The 22,060-nt window shown below is 34.9% G+C and overlaps 2 protein-coding genes across 4 annotated transcripts in view; both read right to left on the reverse strand.

The window, feature by feature from the left end:
* Nucleotides 1-22,060, reverse strand: part of ARHGEF12 (Rho guanine nucleotide exchange factor 12) — a 144,990-nt gene that overhangs the window by 106,637 nt on the left and 16,293 nt on the right. The gene's annotated exons all lie outside the window — the stretch shown is intronic.
* TLCD5 (TLC domain containing 5) overlaps nucleotides 467-22,060 on the reverse strand; it is a 51,305-nt gene continuing 29,711 nt past the window's right edge. For both annotated transcript variants that reach the window (XR_014250339.1, XR_014250340.1), the window contains exon 3: nucleotides 467-3,171. The gene's annotated coding sequence lies outside the window, so the exon portion shown is untranslated. The remainder of the gene's footprint in view (nucleotides 3,172-22,060) is intronic.

Below are 22,060 nucleotides of genomic sequence, written 5' to 3' on the forward strand. Positions count from 1 at the left end.
TCTCAGAACTACAAATAGTGATCTATGAAGAATCGCCTTCTAAGAAAGCACACCATGGCAAATGTAGCTTGTAAAAAATAAACAAAAGAATAACAAAAGGATAGATAAATGAGTAGATTTTACAGATTTTTTAAGCTAGAGACTGATTTTAATGCTCTCCTTGGGCAATATTAAAGGACAGATTTACTGAATTTATGGTTTCTAAGTACTTAATAGAGAAGTAGTGATATGATTTACCATACAACCTTATAACCCAGAAATCACACTTAGGTGTTTACCCAAGTGATGTGAAAATTTATGTTCACACAAAAACCTGTCCATGGATGTTCATACCAGCTTTACTCATAATTGCTAAAAACTGGAAGTAATCAAGATGTCCTTCAATGGCGGAATGATTCATCCACACAACGGAATACTCTTTAACAATTTTAAAAGAATGAACTATTAATTCACACAACAATATGGATAAATCTTAAATGCATTTTATTATGTTCAAGAAGTCAGATGCAAAATCCAAAGATTTTCATACCATTCCATTCATATGCAACTCTAGAAAATGCAAAAATTAAAAACAGATAAGACAAAAAACAGATTAGCAATTACTAGGGACTAGGGGAGGGGAGAGTGACTGACTACAAAGGGGATACACAAGGGAACACTCAGAGTGCAGGATCTGTTCTGTACAATACTAGGGTGGTGGATACATGACTCAACTCTTTTGTCAGAACCAACAGAACTGCACATTAGGAAGAGTGAACTTCACTGAATGCTGATCATACAACAACAAAGAAAACCATCAATCAGACTGTTGGAAGATTCCAAGATGAAATGTGGACTGTGAGGAACGAATCTAACAGCATTACAAATTATGACATACCTGCACCACAGGGATGGGGGAGGGGAGGAGCTGACCTAACTAACTTTGGAAAACAATGTTTTGACTGGACGTTGTAAGGCTAATAAACAAAAATAAACACTGTACTCTAAATAGAAAATTTGATTCTCGTGGGTATATGGAGTAATGGTTCTGAAATAGCTTTTCATGTATACTGGAGTTGAACAAATAAGTAAATGGATAATGGATGGTCAGAGCCAGGTTTCTCACTGTCACATAGGGAAGTTACACATAAGAAAGGAAGAATAGAGTGAACCCTGTGGTACTGGATTAAAATCAGAGATCAGTATGAACTCATGTTCAACTTAATATAGATACAAATGCATACAGAAACAATTATAGATATGTGCGTATATATACATACATTACTAGCTCTACCCCTCGAGAGGGCCTAAAAGCAATGGCACCTCAAAAGCAATGAGCACACCCAGTGCCCACATTTTGGCTTCTAAAAACCATTCTCCAATAAAAGGAATCATAGCTCCTTGGGAAAACAGCTGATTCTATAATCAGGGCAAAGAATACACAATATGAGGCTGAGCATCTTACAGTACCAGGAAGTAAGGAAGCACTCAAAAAACAAAAGCATAGGGGCAAGTGCCAATCTGAAAGTCTTTCCAGGGGTCAAAGTTGGAACAATATGAGCAACAAAATAAAAACACAGTACTGGATTAGAACTCAAAATATGAAATAAATATACATTAATCCATATTGACACAGATAATTGAATAAGTAAATAAGCGAGGGAAGACACAAATTTTCCTTACAGAAGAATTCCAAATCAAGTATGTAGATACTTCCTTCTCCCTCAGGTGTGGGTTGGAGTTAAGTGACTTGCTTTAAAAGAATAGTGGAAATAATGGAAAGAGAAAAAGAGCAACTTTAAAGTGGAGAAACCTGGCAAACACTATCTTAGCCAAATGGTCCAGGTTAATCCCATCAGTGATGCTGTATGAATGTCATGTAGACATCATATACCCTGATAAGATGAAGTGAAAAGAGGACTTTGCCTCTGGGTATTCCTTCCACAAATGCATAACCCTAATAATGAGACACAGCAGCAAACCCAGACTGGAGAATATTCTAAAAAACACCCAGCCAGGACTCCGCAAGGCTGTTCAGGTCATGAAAAACAAGGTAAGCCTGAGAAACTGTCACAAACCGGAAGAGACTGGGGAAACAAGAAAACTAAATGCAATGTGGTATCCTGGTCAATGAGACCATTAATGAAAAATCTGGTGAGATCCAAATAAAATCTGTAGTGTAGTTAATACCAATGTGAGTTTCTTTGTTTTGACAAATGTACCACAGTAATGTAAGATGTTAACAATGAGGAAAACTAGGTATGAGATATACGGAAACTCTCTATACTATTCACAACTTTTCATTAAATCTAAAATTATTCCAAAACAAAAAGGTTATTGAATAATTAGTCTATGATGCTAAAGTCAGAATAGCAGGCACTCTTAGGTAGTGACTGCAACTGTTGGTTAAAAACATTCCCACAAAGAATATTCTAGGCTCAGATGACTTCACTGGTGAATTCTCACCTACATGTAAAGAAAGAGATAATAGGGACTTCCCTGGTGGCACAGTGGTCAAGAATCCGCCTGCCAATGCAGAGGACACGGGTTCAATCCCTGGTCCAGGGAGATCCCACATGCCGCAGAGCAACTAAGCCTGTGCACCACAACTACTGAGCCTGCGCTCTAAAGCCCACAAGCCACAACTACTGAGCCCACGTGCCACAACTACTGAAGCCTGGGTACTCTAGGGCCCGCATGCCGCAACTACTGAGCCCAAGTGCTGCAACTACTGAAGCCTGCGCACCTAGAGCCCGTGCTACACAACAAGAGAAGCCACTGCAATAAGAAGCCCGCACACCCCAATGAAGAGTAGCCCCCGCTTGCTGCAACTAGAGAAAGCCCGCGTGCAGCAACAAAGACCCAATGCACCCAAAAATAAATAAAATTTAAAAAAAAAAGAAAGAGACAATAACATCCTATACCCACTCTTCCTGAAAACAGATGACACTTTCCAATTCATTTTCTGAGGCCAACATTACCCTGATATCAAAACAAGTCAATGACATTACTAGAAAATGAAAAACCAATATCCTTTGTGAACACAGATGTAAAAATCTTTATCAAAATATTAGCAAACCAAATCTATCAATATATACAAAAAATAATACATAATGATGAAATGGGGTTTATCTCAGGAATGCAAGGTTGGCTCAGCATTCAAAATTCAATGTAATTCACCATATCACCAGTCTAAAAAAAAAAAACAAACAAAAAAAATATGATCATCTCAGTGAACACAGAAACTGCATTTTACAAAATTCAATACCCATTAATGATAAAATTTCTTGCAAACTAAGATAGACGGTAACTTCCCCAAACTGATAATGGACATCTATAAAAAAATAAACACATTAACATCATACTTAACAGACTGAATGCCTTCCCTCTAAGATCAAAAACACGGCAAGGATGTCTACAGGTCTATTCTCACAGCTTCCATTTAACATGTTACAGGAGTAACACAATAAAAATAAATATATAAAAGGCTCACAGAATAGAAAGAAAGCAGTACAATTTTCTTTAATGAAAGGTGATCATCTATGTAAAAAATTTAAAGGAATTTATTTTTAAAAACTAGTAGAACTAATAAGTCTAGCAAGAAAACAGTACACAGATCAATACACCAAAAGCAATTATACTTCTATTACTAGCAACAAATCAAAAATTAATTTTTAAATACCATTTAAAATAACCTCAAAACACATGAAATAGATAGAGATGAAGTTAAACTATGTGCAAAACCTGTACACTGAAAACTGTAGAATCTTTTGAGAGAAACTAAAGACTTCAATAAATGAAGAGTGAGAATATGTTTATGGATCAGAAGACTCATACTGTTAAAATACTGTTTCTCCCCAATCTCAACTAGATTCAACATAATCATACTCAAAATCACAGCACTTTTTAAAAAAACAGAAACTGACTTGCTGATTCTAAAATTCATATGAAAATACAAAGGACCTAGAAGAGCCAAAAGAATTTTTAGGAAAACAACAAAGTTGGAAGACTTACATTATCTTATTTCAAGATTTAAGGTAAAGCTAAAACAAGACATAAGGATAGGCATATTTATCAAAAACAAACGTAACAGAGAGAGCATAAATAGACCCAGGCGAAGATGGTAAGTTTTTAACACAGATGTCAAGGTAATTCTATAAGGAGAGAATAGTCCTTTCTACAAATAGCACTAGAACATATGCTGAAACACACACACAAACAAACCTCAATCCTTACCTCACACCATATACAAATGTTAACTTGATATGTATCATAATGCCTAAACATAAGAGTTAAACTACAAGACTTCTAGAAAAAAAACAGGAGAAAATTCTTGTGATCTTGGGTTAGGTCAAGATTTTTCAGATAGGATCCACAAAGCAAAAATGTAAAGAGTTAATAAATTGAACTTCATCAAAATTAAAAACATCTCTTCTTTGAAAGACAATGTTAAGGAAGTAAAAGGACAAGCCACACACTGGGAGAAAATTTTACCAAAAACATACCTGATAAAGGGCTCATATCTTGAATCTCAATAACAAGATAAGCCAATTTTTTAATATTTGAACAGACACGTCACAAAAGAAAACAAAGGGCAAAAAGCACATGAAAAGTCCTCAACATCATTAATCTTAAGAGAAATGTAAATAAAAAATACAATGAAATGGCCACTCACACTGACAAAAATGACCAAAAAGACTGGCAGTACCAAGTATTGATAAGGATGTGGAACATGTGAAACTCTCCTACCTTGCTGATGAGAATGTAAAATGCTAATCACTTTGGAAAAGAGTTTGGCAGTTTCTTGTAAAGTTAAACATACACTTATCAAACAACTCAGCAATCCTAATTCAGGGCTTTTACCAAAAAGAAACGAAAATGTGCATCACACAAAAACTCATATGCAAATGTTCAGATTTATCTGAAATAGCCCAAACTGGAAATGATCCAAATGCCCATCAACAGGTACACAGATAAAGAAACTATTCACACAAATGGAATACTATATGGCACAAAAAAGAAGCAAACTGCTATAATATGTAACAACTTGAATGAATCAAAAAAGCATTACAGAAGACAGACACAAAAAGATTATACACTGTTTGATTTCATTTACATGAAGTTCTAGAAAAGACAAAACTCTTGTCACAGAAAGCAGATCAATGGTTTTAGGTGAATAAATGCATGAGAGAACTTTTGAGAGTGACAGAAATGTTCTGTATTTTAATTAGAGTGTTAGTTAAACTATAGTGTTAAACTACAGTGTTAATTAAAAATTATATACACTTGTCAAAGCTCATCAAAATATACACTTAAAATGAGTCAATTTTATTATATGTAAATTGCATCTCAAAATAAGTTTATTTTTTAAAAGATAAAATAGAGTAAGTCCAGAATTTAAATAGCTTATAAATTGACTAACTTCTGTAACTTCTTACCTAAAATATTAAAACCTTAATTGTTGCTTTAGATAAACATAAAATCTTTAGAATGACATAGGAAAATGAACTTTTATTTCAAAAATAAAACTTGAAAGGCTGAACATTTTAAAAATTTAATTCTTAGCTCTGAAAATACTATTTGTAAAAATATTTAACATTTCAATGAGCACTATAGCAATATGATGATCTTTTTGGCCACGCCGCGTGGCATGCGGAATCTTAGTTCCCCAACCAGGGATTGAACCCGTGCCCCCTGAAGTGGAAGCACTTCAGTGGAGTCTTAACCACTGGACTGCCAGGGAAGCCTGATGACTTACTTTAATACCTAAAGCCAAGTAATTACCAGAGCAATTCCCCTAACTAGGATATTCTTACCAGGACATTCCAACACTCTATAATGGAGAAACCTAACAAACACTACTTCAGCCCAGTGATCAATGTCACTGTCAACAGTCATAAATCATGTTGATGGTATATACCCTTGATATGATATGATGAAAATGGCACTATATCTCTGCGATCCGCCTTCCAACAAACCATAACTCCAGTCTAATTGTGAGAAAAACATCAGACAAATTCCAGTGTAGCGGCATATTATAAAACACCTGACCAGTACTCCTCAAAACTATCAAGATCATCAAAAACAAGGTAAGTCTAAGAAACTGTCAAAACCAAGAGGAGTCCAAGGAGACAGGACAACTAAATGTAATATGGTATCTTGGGTGTGATCCTGGATCGGAAAAAGGAGAACAGGTAAAAACTAAGGCAATCAAAATAAACTTTGGACTTCAGTTAATAATAATGTATTAAAAAAAATAATAATAATAATGTATTAGAACTCATTGATTAATTGTAACAAATGTACAGTACTAAGGTAATATGTTAATAATCCGGGATTCTGAGGTCAAGTATGGGATACACATTCCCCTCTGTATTAGCTTTTCAATTTCTCTATAAATGTAATCTATTCTAAAAAATAAACTCTTAAAAAAAGCTCTCCCTCCTCCATTCCCCCTTTACCAAATTAAAAAGTCCATCTCATCAGAAAAACTTAGAACACTACAGGAAAGGAAGGGAAAGAAACAATGGGAAGGGGATCAAGAAAAGGATGGTACAGGTGCTAATTTAAAGAACATCATTGCAGCTTTGGTAGAAAATTACATTGTGAGGCCTTTTTTTTTTTTTTTTTAACTATTTAGTGGAAGAAGAGAAAGCACAAAAAAAAAGGTCAAAAGATGATCTAACAAGGATGTTAAAAATACTCTTCCCACTGCTTATACAGCTGTACTAGTGTTTTGACGTCAATCTCAAGACTCCCATGGATTATAGCAACAATTCACTCTTTGGTGTTTGCTGTATAAATTTCAAAGTAAAACCACTTGTTAATGAATGTCAACAGTTTCCATGATGAGAAAACTAATTTTGCTTAAAATCTGAGAATTATAGTGGCGAACTGTGGGAGGAGGAAGGGCAGAAATGGAGAGGGTCATTTGAAGCATGCTTAAATTAAGTTTAAATTAAGTCCTCTCTCTTAACTTTTTAAGTCATTTAACTTCTCATTCTTAATCTTCACTGGGAAACCAGAGTGAAATACCAATCTCTTTCATTTCTTTTACAAGTCTGAAAAAGATCTGGTTGGGTAAAAGCAAATTGTTAGTGTGCCCTTCAAAATTGAGGGTGGATTCCAACATTTTTGAAACTTCAAAATCCAAAATATCTATATTCTGTATCATAGATTTAACTTAATAGAGCTATGTTGGTGATTTAAATCACTAATCTACATGATTCAGTGTAATCAGTTATTCATCAAAACATATTCTTTGCTAAAACCATCACATAAATTCTTCACTATTCAAAGAGAAATTTGTTTTTAAAAATATTTTTTTCTAAGTTTGCAATTTATGAGGACTGAGAATGATATATCAAAATTCACAAGGTTAATTTTATATACTGAAAGGTAATTTCTGCAATGTTGTATATGTTGTATTACTGAATTTTGAATTAAGTAAGAAACTTAATTCAAAAACAGGGTAACCAAAAATCAAAAACACACAACAGATTCACAAAAACCAAAAAGAAGAGAACACAAGCATAATACAAAAGAAAACCATCAAACCACAAAAGGAAAAACAAAAAGAAAAGAGCAAAGAAGAAATACAAAATCAACTGGAAAACAAGGTTTAAAATGGCAATAAACACATATCTATCAATAATTACCTTAAATGTCAATGGACTAAATGTTCCAATCAAAAGACACAGACTGGCAGACTGGATTTTTAAAAAAACCAAGAACCTAAAATATGCTGCCTACAAGAGACTAACTTTAGGGCAAAGGACACACATAGACTGAAAATGAGGGGATGGAAAAAGATATTTCATGCAATCGGAAATGACAAGGAAACAGGGATAGCAATACTCATATCAGACAAAACAGACTTTAAAACAAAGGCCATAAAGAAAGATAAAGAAAGACACTATATAATAATAAAATGATCAATACAAGAAGAGGATATTACACTTGCTAACATATATGCACCCAATATAGGAGCACCTAAATACACAAAACAAATACTAACAGACATAAAGGGAGAAACTGATGGGAATACAATAATAGTAGTAGACTTTAACGTCTCATTCACATCAATGGATAGATCTTACAGACAGAAAATCAATAAGGCAACAGAGATCCTAAATGATACAATAGAATACTTAGACTTAATTGATATTTTCAGAACATTATATCAAAAAAAAAAAACCAATACATGTTCCTTTCAAGTACACATGGAACATTCTCTAGGATTACCCACATACACAAAATAAGCCTCAACAAATTTAAGAGGATAGAAATTATTTCAAACATCTTTACTGACCACAAGGGCATAAAACTAGAAACCACCCACAGAAAGAGAAACAAGAAAAAAACAATTACATGGAAACTAAACAATATGCTACTAAAAAATCAATGGGTCAACAACAAAAATCAAAGAGGAAATGAAAAAATACCTTGAGACAAATGACAATGAAAACACAATGATACAAATCTATGGGATGCAGCAAAAGCAGTTCTAGGAGGGTAGTTCATAGCAATACAGGCCTTCCTCATAAAACAAAATAATCTCAAATAAACAACCTAACCTACCACCTAAAAGAATTAGAAAAGAACAAACAAAACCTAAAGTCAGCAGAGGAAGGAAATACTAAAGATCAGAGAGGAAATAAAATAGAGATTTAAATAAATAAAACAAAGATTTAGGTCAGTCTCCCAAGGCAACAGAAATAAAAGCAAAAATAAACAAATGGGACCTAATCAAACTTATAAGGTTTTGCACAGCAAAAGAAACCATAAACAAAATGAAAAGACAACCTAGGGCCTGGGAGAAAATATCTGCAAACAATGCAACCAACAAGGGATTAATTTCCAAAATACACAAACAGCTCATACAACTCAATAACAAAAAAAACCAAGCAAACCAATCAAAAAATGGGCAGAAGACCTTAACAGACATTTCACCAAAGAAGACATCCAGATGGCCAATAGGCACATGAAAAGATGCTCAACATCGCTAATTATTAGAGAAATGCAAATCAAAACTACAGTGAGGTACCACCTCACCCTGGTCAGAATGGCCATCACTAAAAAGTCTACAAATAAATGCTGGGTGTGTGAGGGTGTGGAGAAAAGGGAACACTCCTACACTTTTGGTGGGAATGTAAGTTGGTGCAGCCACTGTGGGAAACAGTATGGAGGTTCCTCAGAAAACTAAAATAGAATTACCATATGTTCCAGCAATCCCACTCCTGGGCATATATCCAGACAAAACTATAATTCAAAAAGATACATGCACCCTTATTTTCACAGCAGCACTATTCACAATAGCCAAGACATGGAAACAATCTTCATCAACAGATGAATGGATAAAGAAGATGTAGTACATATATACAATGAAATACTGCTCAGCCATAAAAAAGAACAAAATAATGCCACATTTGCAGCAACATGGATGCAACTAGAGATTATCATACTAAGTGAAGTAAGCCAGAAAGAGACAAATACCATATGATATCACTTATATGTGAAATCTAAAATATGACACAAATGAACTTATTTACGGAAACAGACTCACAGACACAGCAAACAAACTTATGGTTACCAAAGGGGAAAGGGGGTGGGAGAGGGATAAATTAGGAGTTTAGGATTAGCAGATACCAACTACTATATATAAAATAGATAAACAACAAGGTCCTACTGTATAGCACAGGGAACTATTGGATTGGCCAAAAGGTTCGTTCTGTTTTTTCTGTAAGATGGCTCTAGTAGCACTTAGTTGCCTTTAACTTCATTCTAAACTATTTTGTTAGACTGTATGTGACAGCTGTCATATCAGCATGCATTTAAAAAAAGACATCAAAATTGGTGAATTTTTTGTAGCCATTTTAACATTGAAGATGGAAGAAAAAAGCAACATTTTCAGCATATTATGCTTTATTATTTCAAGAAAGGTAAAAACGCAACTGAAACACAAAAAGAAATCTGTGGTGTATGGAGGTGCTGTGACTGATCGAACGTGTCAGAAGTGGTTTGCGAAGTTTTGTGCTGGAGATTTCTTGCTGGACGGTGCTCCATGGTCAGGTAGACCAGTTTGAAGTTGACAGCGATCAAATTGAGACATTAATTGAGAAAAATCAACGTTATACCACGCAGGAGACAGCAGACATACTAAAATCCAAATCAAGTGTTGAAAATCATTTGCAGCAGCTTGGTTACGTGAATCGCTTTGATGTTTGGGTTCCACGTAAGTTAAGCAAAAAAAACCTTCTTGACCGTGTTTCCACAAGCGATTCTCTACTTAAACGTAACAAAAACGTTCCATTTTTAAACCAAATTGTGATGGGCAATTAAAAGTGGATACTGTACAATAATGTGGAAGGGAAGAGATCACGGGGTAAGTGAAATGAACCACCACTAACCACACCAAAGGCTGGTCTTCATCCAAAGAAGGTGATGTTGTGTATATGGTGGGATTGGAAGGAAGTCCTCTATTATGAGCTCCTTCCAGAAGACCAAATGATTAATTCCAACAAGTACTGCTCCCAATTAGACCAACTGAAAGCGGCACTCGACGAAAAGCATCCAGAATTAGTCAAATGAAAGCGCATAATCTTCCATCAGGATAACGCAAGACTGCATGTTTCTTTGATGACCAGGCAAAAACTGTTACAGCTTGGCTGGGAAGTTCTGATTCATCTGCCATATTCACGAGACATTGCACCTTCGGATTTCCATTTACTTAGGTCTTTACAAAATTCTCTTAATAGAAAAAATTTCAATTCCCTGGAAGACTGTAAAAGGCACCTGGAACAGTTCTTTGCTCAAAAAGATAAAAAGTTTTGGGAAGATGGAATTATGAAGTTGCATGAAAAATGGCAGAAGGTAGTGGAACAAAAGGGTGAATACGTTGCTCAATAAAGTTCTTGGTGAAAATGAAAAATATGTCTTTTATTTTTACTTAAAAACCAAAGGTATTGGGCTTCCCTGGTGGCGCAGTGGTTGAGAATCTGCCTGCCAATGCAGGGGACACGGGTTCGAGCCCTGGTCTGGGAAGATCCCACATGCCGCGGAGCAACTAGGCCCGTGAGCCACAACTACTGAGCCTGCGCGTCTGGAGCCTGTGCTCCGCAACAAGAGAGGCCGCGATGGTGAGAGGCCCGCGCACCGCGATGAAGAGTGGCCCCCACTTGCCACAGCTGGAGAAAGCCCTCGCACAGAAACGAAGACCCAACACAGCCAAAAATTAAAAATAAATAAAAAATAAAAAAAAAACCAAAGGTATTTTTTGGCCAACCCAATATATTCAATATCCTGTAATAAACCATAATGGAAGAGAATCTGAAAAAGAATATATATATATATATATATATATATATATATATATATATATATATATATATATAAAACTGAATCACTTTGCTGTACACCAGAAACTGACACAGCATTGTAAATCAACTATACTTCAATTAAAAAAAAAAAAAGAAAGAAACTTAATTCAAGAAATTAATTCTTAGCTTTGTAAACTTCTGGATGGAGCTGAGCAGAAGAATCAGCTAGAGATGTTCAGTAGCTCAGTGAAGCTGTTTTTATCAAGTATCATAATGTTCACACACATACTTAGCTATAACAATAATCCAACTTAATCTCCAGAAGTACCTCCCTACTCTTTAAAGGCAATTAAATCAAAAGGAGTAAATGTTTCTCCTCCTCCCAAGAATAAAATATCCAAGCAATGCTTAAACTGCTGAACTGCTATAGAGACATTTAAAAAATGTGGGAAATCCCACAAAAAATGAGCACCTGTCTTACCTCTAAAAAACAAACTTCAGTTTTCCATAAATAAATCTTTCAAATGCAAGGAGTTAACCAAGAAAGGATTCTTACATTCTGTTGCTCACTTGCCTAGAGAAGATCAAGATATGTTTAAGAGCAGATCCAACCCTGCAAAGCAAACTGATTAATAACACACTAGGAGAAAGGTTTGCTAAAAGAACTCTGTACTAGCCTAGTACATGACACAGTGTGTAGTGAAGCACAAACTATAATTCAGAGGCATTAAATAATATCAAGTCAATGTTAAAGATGGTATATCTATTAGAACATATAAGAACTTTGCTTCCTGAACACAAAAGAAAACATTATTAGAGCAATAAATAGTTCTCCTGAAACCCAGATTGCAGTGCTAATGGGGACTACTTAAATAATGAGATAGCTGTGGATTCTTTTGAAATTTATAAGGTATTTTTATCGTAGTAGCGGTTATCTTGTAGTTACTATTACTTATCTAGCGTTCTCTTGAAAATTTCAGTGGCTTTAAGGGTGTCACCAAAAATTCCAATATTCAAAAGTATGAAGGTAACACAAAAACGTTTATATAGAGTACCACTTCTCTAGATTACAATCCAAGTTAGTGCCTTATAAATTAGGTTACAAAATATCTGACAGTAGCTTAGTCCACTCAAAGAATCAGTTTCAGTAAGTTATGCTTTATATTACCTCCTCAGTTTTTTATTAAAGGTGATTAGAAAAGACATTTTAAAAATTGCTTTTAACTTGTTATGAAACTGTTGTAGGAGAAACAGTATTGTCATGAAACCCATGTGACTAATATTTTTTATGAATTTAATGGCAAATAATAAAAATTTTGCTTCTTTGTTACAAAGGAGGAAATATGCCCACTAATAGCCAAATCATATTTATCTTTTTCCCACAGCATCCCAAAAGCAGAGAGGATTAATCACAATGGTTGTTATTAATCATAATTGTAATATTTGCATTTACCTCACTGTAATAACTTGATTTCTTATTTTTCTTTTAATGTATTTAATTGGGATGTGTGTATATGTGTGTGTGTTCTTTATTATAAACCACTTCACATCCTTTTTGGGCAAGTGGGGTATAAACATTATAAATAATTTCTTTAAGTCAAAGTAAGTGTATGTATTCATGCATTTTTCTTTAATATTATTGATTTTAATATCTGCCTCTGCCCCAAAGTAACAACTTTTTGCATTGAGTTTTTAATTAGAAAAAAAATCAAATCTCATTTGATCCTGTGATGTAGACGGTATGAAAGTATTATTCTCCTATATAGATTAGGAGAATTAGGCTCAAAAAACAGAACAAAAAAGTTGACTTAGTTATCATGTCATCCTTGAGGTACAAAGCTAGGATTCATTTTAGCAATTCTGACGTCCATATGCTTTCCTCTATACTACACTACTTTAAACAGAACTTTTGGCCAAGACCACACGAAATTAAAATATTAGATGATACAGAAGGGAGGGAAGGACAGAGGTAAGGAGATGGGAATGGTAGGGGAAAGAAGAAAAAAAGGAAGGAAGAAAGAAGGAAGAAAGGGACGGAGGAAACAGAAGGAGAGGGGAGAGAAGGGAGGCCAACCATTCGTAACTGCAGTGAAAATCATGAAGTATCTAGAATAAACTTAACAGAAAATGTTTTAAGACTTCTACAGATAAAATTACAAATTATTATTGAAGAACATAAGAGAAGACCTGAAACTTCTAAAGAAATACCATGTTCAGGTATAAGAAGACAACATCATAAAGATGTTCATTTTCCCCAAACTAAACTAAACCTTCAATGCAAGTACAATTAAAAACCCAAGAGGGCTTTTTATGGAATCTAATAAGCTGATCCCAAAATTCATACAGAAAAGAAAAAGCCAAGAATAGCAATGAACATCTTGAAAAAGAAAAACTGAGTAAGGAGACTTACTCTGCTTATAGAGCTTAAGTAATTTGGACAGTTTGGCGTTGGTATAGAAAAACTTAAACTGACCAAACAGAATAGAAAGATCAGAGACAACCCCACAAAACATGGAAACATGATATATGACAAAGATGGCATTGCAAATCAATGGTGAAAAGATAAACTGTACAACAAATGGCAAGACAACTGGTAATCTCTAAGGAAAATAAAACTTACTCTCTACCTCATACTATATTCATATTTTATTAATTAAAAGACACCAGTTGCAAAATATATACAACATGAATTCAAATTTTTATAAAGTTAAAAAATCTGCCCCCCTAAAAAACCTCTAAAATGTTTGAGGATATATAACTATGTAGCACAAGTATAAAAACATGCATGAGAGCAATAAACACCAAATTTACCAGAGTATAAGTGAAGAGGAAGAGTAGAGACCACAATTAGAGAAAAGTATGCAGGAGAGCCCCAACTTTATCTGTGACTTTTATTTCTCCTCCTTCCCCCCCAAATGATGATGCTACATAGTAGGTACCTAGATGTTCATTATATTCTTTTTTTTTTTGTCTTATGCTTGCAATATTCTACAAGGAAGTAAAATGAGGGGAAAAGAAAATTTTTAAATTAGATGTTGCGGCTAACTGAGACTTCTATTTAATAACAGAGAAAGCACAGGTTTTTTCAGTTTTAAATTTAGAATTCATTTAAAGAATAAAACATTCTTTTATATCTCAGAATAACACTTTTGTTAAAACTAATTCCAATTAATTTCTATAAAATGATAAATATAATGCATAAGTGGCTTTTACCACCAGTTCACTGACTTAAAACTCTCTAAAATTAAATAAATAAATAAATAAATAAATATGCTATTCAAATATAAGACTACCTTAAATTCCATACAAGTTTTCTTCTCTATTCCACAATGAAATCTTTGGGTCTTATTTTATCATTAAAAAAGTATTCCAACTTTATTAAAATAAAAATTTTTTTCATTTAAAAATTCCAGATTTTAAAATTTCCAAGATTAAAAAAAGTTATTAAAAGCATCTAAACAACAGAAATTATTGATTTTTTGTGCTGTTCTATAATTCTTGGAAAAATTCCCATTAACGTGCTTTTCCCCAAAAGTATAGGAAAAGTTCCAAAATTATTCACATAACAGTTCTGAGATGTGAATAGCAGAACTGCAGATCAATCATCTACTCTTTCCTTCCCATAGTGTGTGATCCCTATTTGTATAATCACCAGAAGAATCAGATCCAATAAGACTGTTGGACAGCAATTAAGCTTCTTAAAACTACCTGACTCTACTTTGCCACAGTGTACTCTAGTTAAAATTTTTTTCTTTCCTATTTATTTCTATCCACCGATGGACTATATGTTATCATGTGACCCTGAAGGAGGGAAGATGGGTAAGTTCAGAATTAGGAAACTGGAGTCAGGAGGTTGGGGTCAGAATGTGGTCATATTATTTACCTGTTGCTCACAACCAGAAAGAGATTAGCCAATACTTTGGTGGAAAAATAAGGAAGCTCATATTTGCAATGCAAGAACAAAACACTCGCTATATTATTTTATTGCCCACAGCATCATGAAAAGCTTTAAAAATGTTTTTAATGTAACACCCCCAAGTAGATACATTTAATTTTTTTTTTTTAATAGTTACATTTATTTATTTATTTATGGCTGTGTTGGGTCTTTGTTTCTGTGCGAGGGCTTTCTCCAGTTGCGGCAAGCGGGGGCCACTCTTCATCGCGGTGCGCGGGCCTCTCACTATTGTCGTCTCTCGTTGCGGAGCACAGGCTCCAGACGCGCAGGCCCAGCAGTTGTGGCTCACGGGCCCAGTTGCTCCGCGGCATGTGGGACCCTCCCAGACCAGGGCTCGAACCCATGTACCCTGCATTGGCAGGCAGATTCTCAACCACTGTGCCACCAGGGAAGCCCGATACATTTAAATTTAAATCTAACTTCAGGCCATCAAGAAAGATACCTTTGGTATCATTTTCTGTTTTTAATTGACCCTTTCTCCAGAGTCTTGCAATGGAGGAATAGTTGGCAGGATGTTTTTTTTTTTGGCTTTTGCTGTTGAAAGTGCTACCAGGGGTACATGTAATTTCTACAATTTGACATAAAAATTATCCTTCCCTACTTGGGAGGTGCTGTTTTTCACTAAGATTATGACTTTAGGAATGGTGCACATAAATTGGTGAGCAAGTCAGCTAATACTTATCAAGATAACCAGGTTCACTAAACCGGCAATCCACAGGGTGACAGATGTCAGAAACACATTATCTTCATAGTCATATCACCTATTTGTTCTTCTTAACCATAAGAAATTAGAAATAAGATCTTCAACAACACATAAAATTTAAAGAATTGAAGTAAATGGGAAAAGGAACCTGAAGTTGCTAATAACCTCATTAAATTTAAATATTCCCCAAATAAGAATACCTTTTTTTAAGAGCCAAACTTTCATCTCAAAACCTTTACATAAAACATCCAGAAATTTGGGAGTCATCCTAGATCCCTCATTTTTCTTTGTCCCTCTAGCTCATTCATTGGTCACTACAGTCCTCTCCAATCCATCACCCCTGCCCTAGTGCAGGAACTTCTCACATCTCCCATTATAGTCTCCCATTTGCATTCCTAGTCTCAAGAATTACTTCCTTCTGGGCTTCCCTGGTGGCGCAGTGGTTGAGAATCTGCCTGCCAATGCAGGGGACACGGGTTCGAGCCCTGGTCTGGGAAGATCCCACATGCCGCGGAGCAACTAGGCCCGTGAGCCACAACTACTGAGCCTGCGCGTCTGGAGCCTGTGCTCCACAACAAGAGAGGCCGCGATAGTGAGAGGCCCGCGCACCGCGATGAAGAGTGGACCCCGCTCACGGCAACTAGAGAAAGCCCTTGCACAGAAACGAAGACCCAACACAGCCAAAAATAAATAAATAAATAAATAATTAAAAAAAAAAAAAAAAAGAATTACTTCCTTCTGATCTTCTATCAAATTACTAACAGTTTTTCATTAAAATAAAAGTCAATCAATTAAATAAATAAATAAAACTAAATAGAGTTTTTACTTAAAAACAAAACATCTCTAATTACAAAAGCAATACATATTCATGGTTGAAAGCCTGGAAAATACAGATAAATATAAACAGTGAAACAATCATTCATAATCTCACAACCCAGAAACATTTAAAAAATTAGCACATGACCCAGAAGTCTTTTTTTAAGCATCGTATTACATGTATGTTTTTAAAAACATAACTGGCATTGTATTTGGAGTTTTATCTCCTACTTTTCACATACCATGGACACCTTCCTATTAAGGTTTACTTGAAAATGTCTTTAGTGCTTATATAAATCTCTACGAAATGTCATAAGGTAATTTATTAACACCAGTCTCCTGGGAGCTCCTTGCCATCACCTCTTCAGAGGCACCTGACTTAGATTGGTTCTTCTTTGCCCCTTCTAGAAATAATGGTGTGGCTGACATCTTTGTATAAAAATTGATAACTAAATCTTTACTTCCTTTATCTCTTGAGATATATACCAAAATTGGCATTACTGGATCAAAAGGTTTAAATATGTCCTAGGCTTCTGAGCTATATTGTAAAATTATTTTCTATAAAGTTTAAACGAATTTATATCCTCAACTGAAGAATACAAAAAACACTGCCTTATCACAATCCTCCTTAGCATTCAGTATTCTTTTAAATTACAATTTAGAAAAGAAAAAAAAAAAAAGATGAAGTTCCCAACACAGCAAGGCACTGTCTCAGAAATTTTCTGCTCAGTACCCAAGATTATGCCTTATGCTATGGCACTATACCTCTTATTTGGATTTATTTGTTCATTTATTCATCAATTCAAATATTTACTTCACGGTCTGCCAGGTACTGGGAACACAAAAGTGAATAAGACAGACAAGCTAAGTAAAGCTGAAAAAATTAGTTCCATGATTCCTTCATCCAAAGCCTTGTCCTCAGAGCTATCAGAGTTAGCTCTACTAACTACTTTATGGGTCTGGTCTGGGCTCAGTCCTTGAGAAGAGGCAGTCCCTGTGTTGATCAACATGACATGTGTGATAACAGAAAGCAGTGAGACATAAAGCTGGAGAAGTCAGACAAAAGCCAAGTAGTGAACGGTCTTAAATGTATGTTAAGGAACCTGCCTTTAACCTGGAGGTTATTAGTCCCCATATGCTTAAACTCTGCCTTAATCATCTGCCACAGTCACATAACATAACATGCTAATGTTCTGTTTTCATTTCAAAAGGAAACTTTATTTCACTATTATAAATTTAAAAGCCAATATTATTTGACATAGAAAGCAACAACAGACAAAATATACAAACTATTATTAAAATTTTTAAAAATTTAAGATGAAATGCAAGTAAAGCATTCCTGGAAATAGGAACACTAACAATTAGCGCACCTGTAACATGGTCATTATAGCAGCCTTGAAAAAGAAGCATTTCATGTTTTCTTCTCTTCAAATCAAAGTTATGACATGCCTCTAGCCATACAGTATAAACTGTCCTATTCAATTAATTGGTACCAGTGATTGGCCATTTAATGGAAAAGAGCAGTTAGAGTAAGGAACCGTTTCAAAAAAAAACACTCATGCACAACTTAAACTTCATTCCAATTTAAAATATATATGTGTACATTTATTTGCCAATTTTTAAATGCAGGATCAAGGCTTTTTCTTTAACAATGTGTTGGAATGCCCTATGGTCTTTCTTTTATACACCATGCTAAAATACACATGCTATGTTTATTTCCTGTTTCAGTTTCCTTACAGTGGACAAAGAAACTAAAGATAATCCCTGGATTCTTTTTTTTCCCAAATAGCTAATAGTTGTTTTTCATCCATCTCTAATTTGACAGCAATTTCTTTAGTTACAAGTCCCTACTCGTATTTCCAAAGCACATACAACTCAGTTTTCATAGAAATAACTTTCTTTTTTATGCTCATATTTCATCGGTTTTCATAATATTTAACTAAACTATCTAATTCCAATACAAGTACAAAAGGTTGGGATTATACAGTTCAACTGCAAGGAGTAGAAATATTTAAACATACTACAAGAGTAGCCTGTAGATGTAAGCATTTAACCCACTGTGGGTAAAAGTCATGCTCTACAGGGGAAATGGAGTGAGTCCACTAAATTGAGGTTAACTAAGAGATTTCAACTACTACTTTTCCCCTCTCTTCTTAAATATATTGGTCACATCTTTCAAGATTGGATAATGTTAGCTTCCCTTGATTACAGGATTTTGTGAATTCCTAAATGACCACTCATTTTTACCACATGTTTCCTCCAACAGTTCCTTAAATGTAATCAGCCACCTTGAGACACTCCAAAACTTTTATCTTAACATCAAGAATGATACTCTTTCTTGGCACTTTTGCAGCAACTCTATTATTAACACTATTATTTGCATGCTTTTTGTCAGCCATTACAGCTCAAAAACATTCATTAAAAATCTTATAAAAGTATTCCCTATCTTAACTTCAAAACTAGAACTACATTACAGAGTTTGGCAGAAATAATGGAAAAGTCTTCACACATCCATTTGAGTTGCAGGAAGAATTTCAAATATTTCTGGAAGAAATCTTCAATTTGTGAGATAATATGCATGAATGAGACAACTTTTGCAAATAAGCACATCTTGAAAAATATATCTGCTAATGCGAACAACTTACATTTATCCTGACAAATTTAAGCATTCCACATACAAAACAAAGTGAACAGGATAGGTACAAAACTAGAACTATGAAATACATAAGTGAGTTGGATTCTTGTTCCCCTCTGAAAAGATTACTTAAGGATTCCTCTGAAAAACCACTGAAAGTATTCTGAATATTATAAAAGATGCATGGAAGATCTGATAATTTTTCACAGGAATTTTCCCAAGCTGGATGGCAGCAAAGAGGAGATGAAGAACCCCTTTTCTACTTCATGAACACGAACTAATAACTTGACACATTCAAAAGAACAGATTCTAAAGATTACGTTAGATGGTTTCTTTGAATAAAAGGCCTAACTTTTATTAGTATTTAAATGTAGAACAAAGTTGACCATTAACTATTTTCTGATCTTTCCAACCACGAACACTTGAAAGTTAGGATTCTTGGTGCTTGTTAACACCAAAATTTAAAAATGAAACTGTCCCAATGACCTTAAATCTCATGTGAGTTATATACCAAACAATGTCCAAAGAAGTATCCCTTTCTTGCTGACTAAAAGCAGTCTTTCACTGACGAACTGATTTTTCAGGCAGACATTTCTGTAAACAAAGGGTGCATTACTGTATTTTTTTTTTATTTTTTAAAATTTAATAATAGTTTGTAATTTTTTCTACTGTTACCTTCTGTATATGGCAAAAATACTGATCTTCTATTTATAATAATGAAATAAAGTTTCCTTTGGAAATGGATTTTCAATTTAAAAAGTAATATTACAGAAGATTAAGTAACTGATAGATGAGGGATTAAATTATTTGGATACTACCTAAGTCATTTAGTTAATATCCAAATAATTTAAGTATGGGAAACAACAGCCTTCAAGATAAAGGCAAGTTCCTTTACATACATTCAAGACCATTCTAATTATCCTTCCAGTCTCTTTTCTCACTTTCCCTCATCACAAACTTCATGTTCTAGCAATATCCCACCCATAACAAACCATCCTTTCTGCCTAAAATGTCTATTCTATTATCCATATTATGACCACCACCACCTCCACAGACCACGCCACACACACACACACACACACACACACACACACACACAGACAGACACACTATACCTAACACCCAACTCAACTCCTTACCTTAAAGAGGCTCTACACTAAGGTATTATCTTCCTCCAAGAAATTCTCTGTAACTGTATCTCCTCAGGCTGTATTATATGTTATTAGAGGCTTCGTCTTACTCATCTATATTTCTTTCTGTGGTTCCCCGCATATTTGATAAATAATTTTTGAAAGAATGACTCTTACTTGACTAGTTTGTATCATTTAGCAATGCTAATTACACTCTACTTTCAACTTTTATCCCTTCATGAAGGATCCTTTATAAAGTACTCCCCTGGTACTCCTACTCCTCTGCAACCATTCCTTTGATTCTCTGTAACTTTGATTCTCAATAGCCTTTGAAAGCACTTCTCTCCTCCCCAAAACATGTGACCCATGATACTATATGGGCCATCCTTCTGGTGCAGTCTCATTCTTGTTGAACTCACCTATTCAAAGTACTTCAACTACCATCACAAACACAATAGCAGTAGCCAAGCCCTCACTCCTTTACATCTAGTCACCTACTAGACATTTGCACCTGGATGCTTCATAGGTACCTGTGGTGGGCAGCCTCTAAAATAACCCCCTAATTCTGCCTCCTGGAATTCATGCCCTGTATAGTTCCCTCCCACACTGAACAGAGCTGATCTCTCAGCTGAGCTGAGAGAACTTTACAAAAAAGAATGTGACTTCTGAGGTTAGCTCATAAAAGTCATTATGGCTTCCACCTTGCTGTCTATGATCACTTGACCTGGATAAAGCCAGCTGCCTCAAACACCACCATGAGAGGTCTTCCTGGTGAAAAACCGAGGTCTCCTACCAACAACCAGCACTCACTTAGCCAGCATGTAAGTGAGTCACCTTGGAAGTAGATCCACCAGGTCCAACCAAGCCCTCAGATGACTCAAGCCCTTGCTTCAGTAGCAGACATCTCAACTGCAATCTCATTAGAGACCCAGAACCACAAACCACCCAGCTAGGTTGCTCCCAGGTTCTTTATTACAGTAAACTGTATGAGATAATAAAGGTTTAGCACTGTCCAGCAGAACTTTTTGCAATGATTAAAATGTTCAATGTCCAATGTCCAAAACAGTGGCCATTGGCTACACATGGCTACTGTACACTTGAAAGTGGTTAGTGTGACTGAAGAACTAAATTTTCAATTTTTTCTAATTTTAACTAATTTACATTTAAATAGCCACATGTGTCTTGTGGCTACCATGTTGTATAGTGCAAGTTTATTTATTGTTTTGGGATAATCTATTATGCAGCATTAGATAACTGATACAGTACCCTTAAACTAAATCTGTCCCTTACCACCTCTGTTTTCTTCTCCATCTTTCATCTTATCAGTCAACCAAACAAAAATAAAACAAAACTGTGCCTCCTCCCTTTTATATTCCACACCTTAGTGAATGGTACCAATACTCATCTAAACACCCAAGCCAGAAAGGCCCTCACTTTCACCACCTACCCTTCTTATACTACTGGTATTCTTAACATTTTCTTAATAGCTCTATTTGTCTCTTCTCTTTTAAATGTAATGTTACA

This window comes from Balaenoptera physalus (assembly GCF_965194825.1).
Source record: "Balaenoptera physalus genome assembly, chromosome: 10".
Lineage (NCBI taxonomy): Eukaryota > Metazoa > Chordata > Mammalia > Artiodactyla > Balaenopteridae > Balaenoptera > Balaenoptera physalus.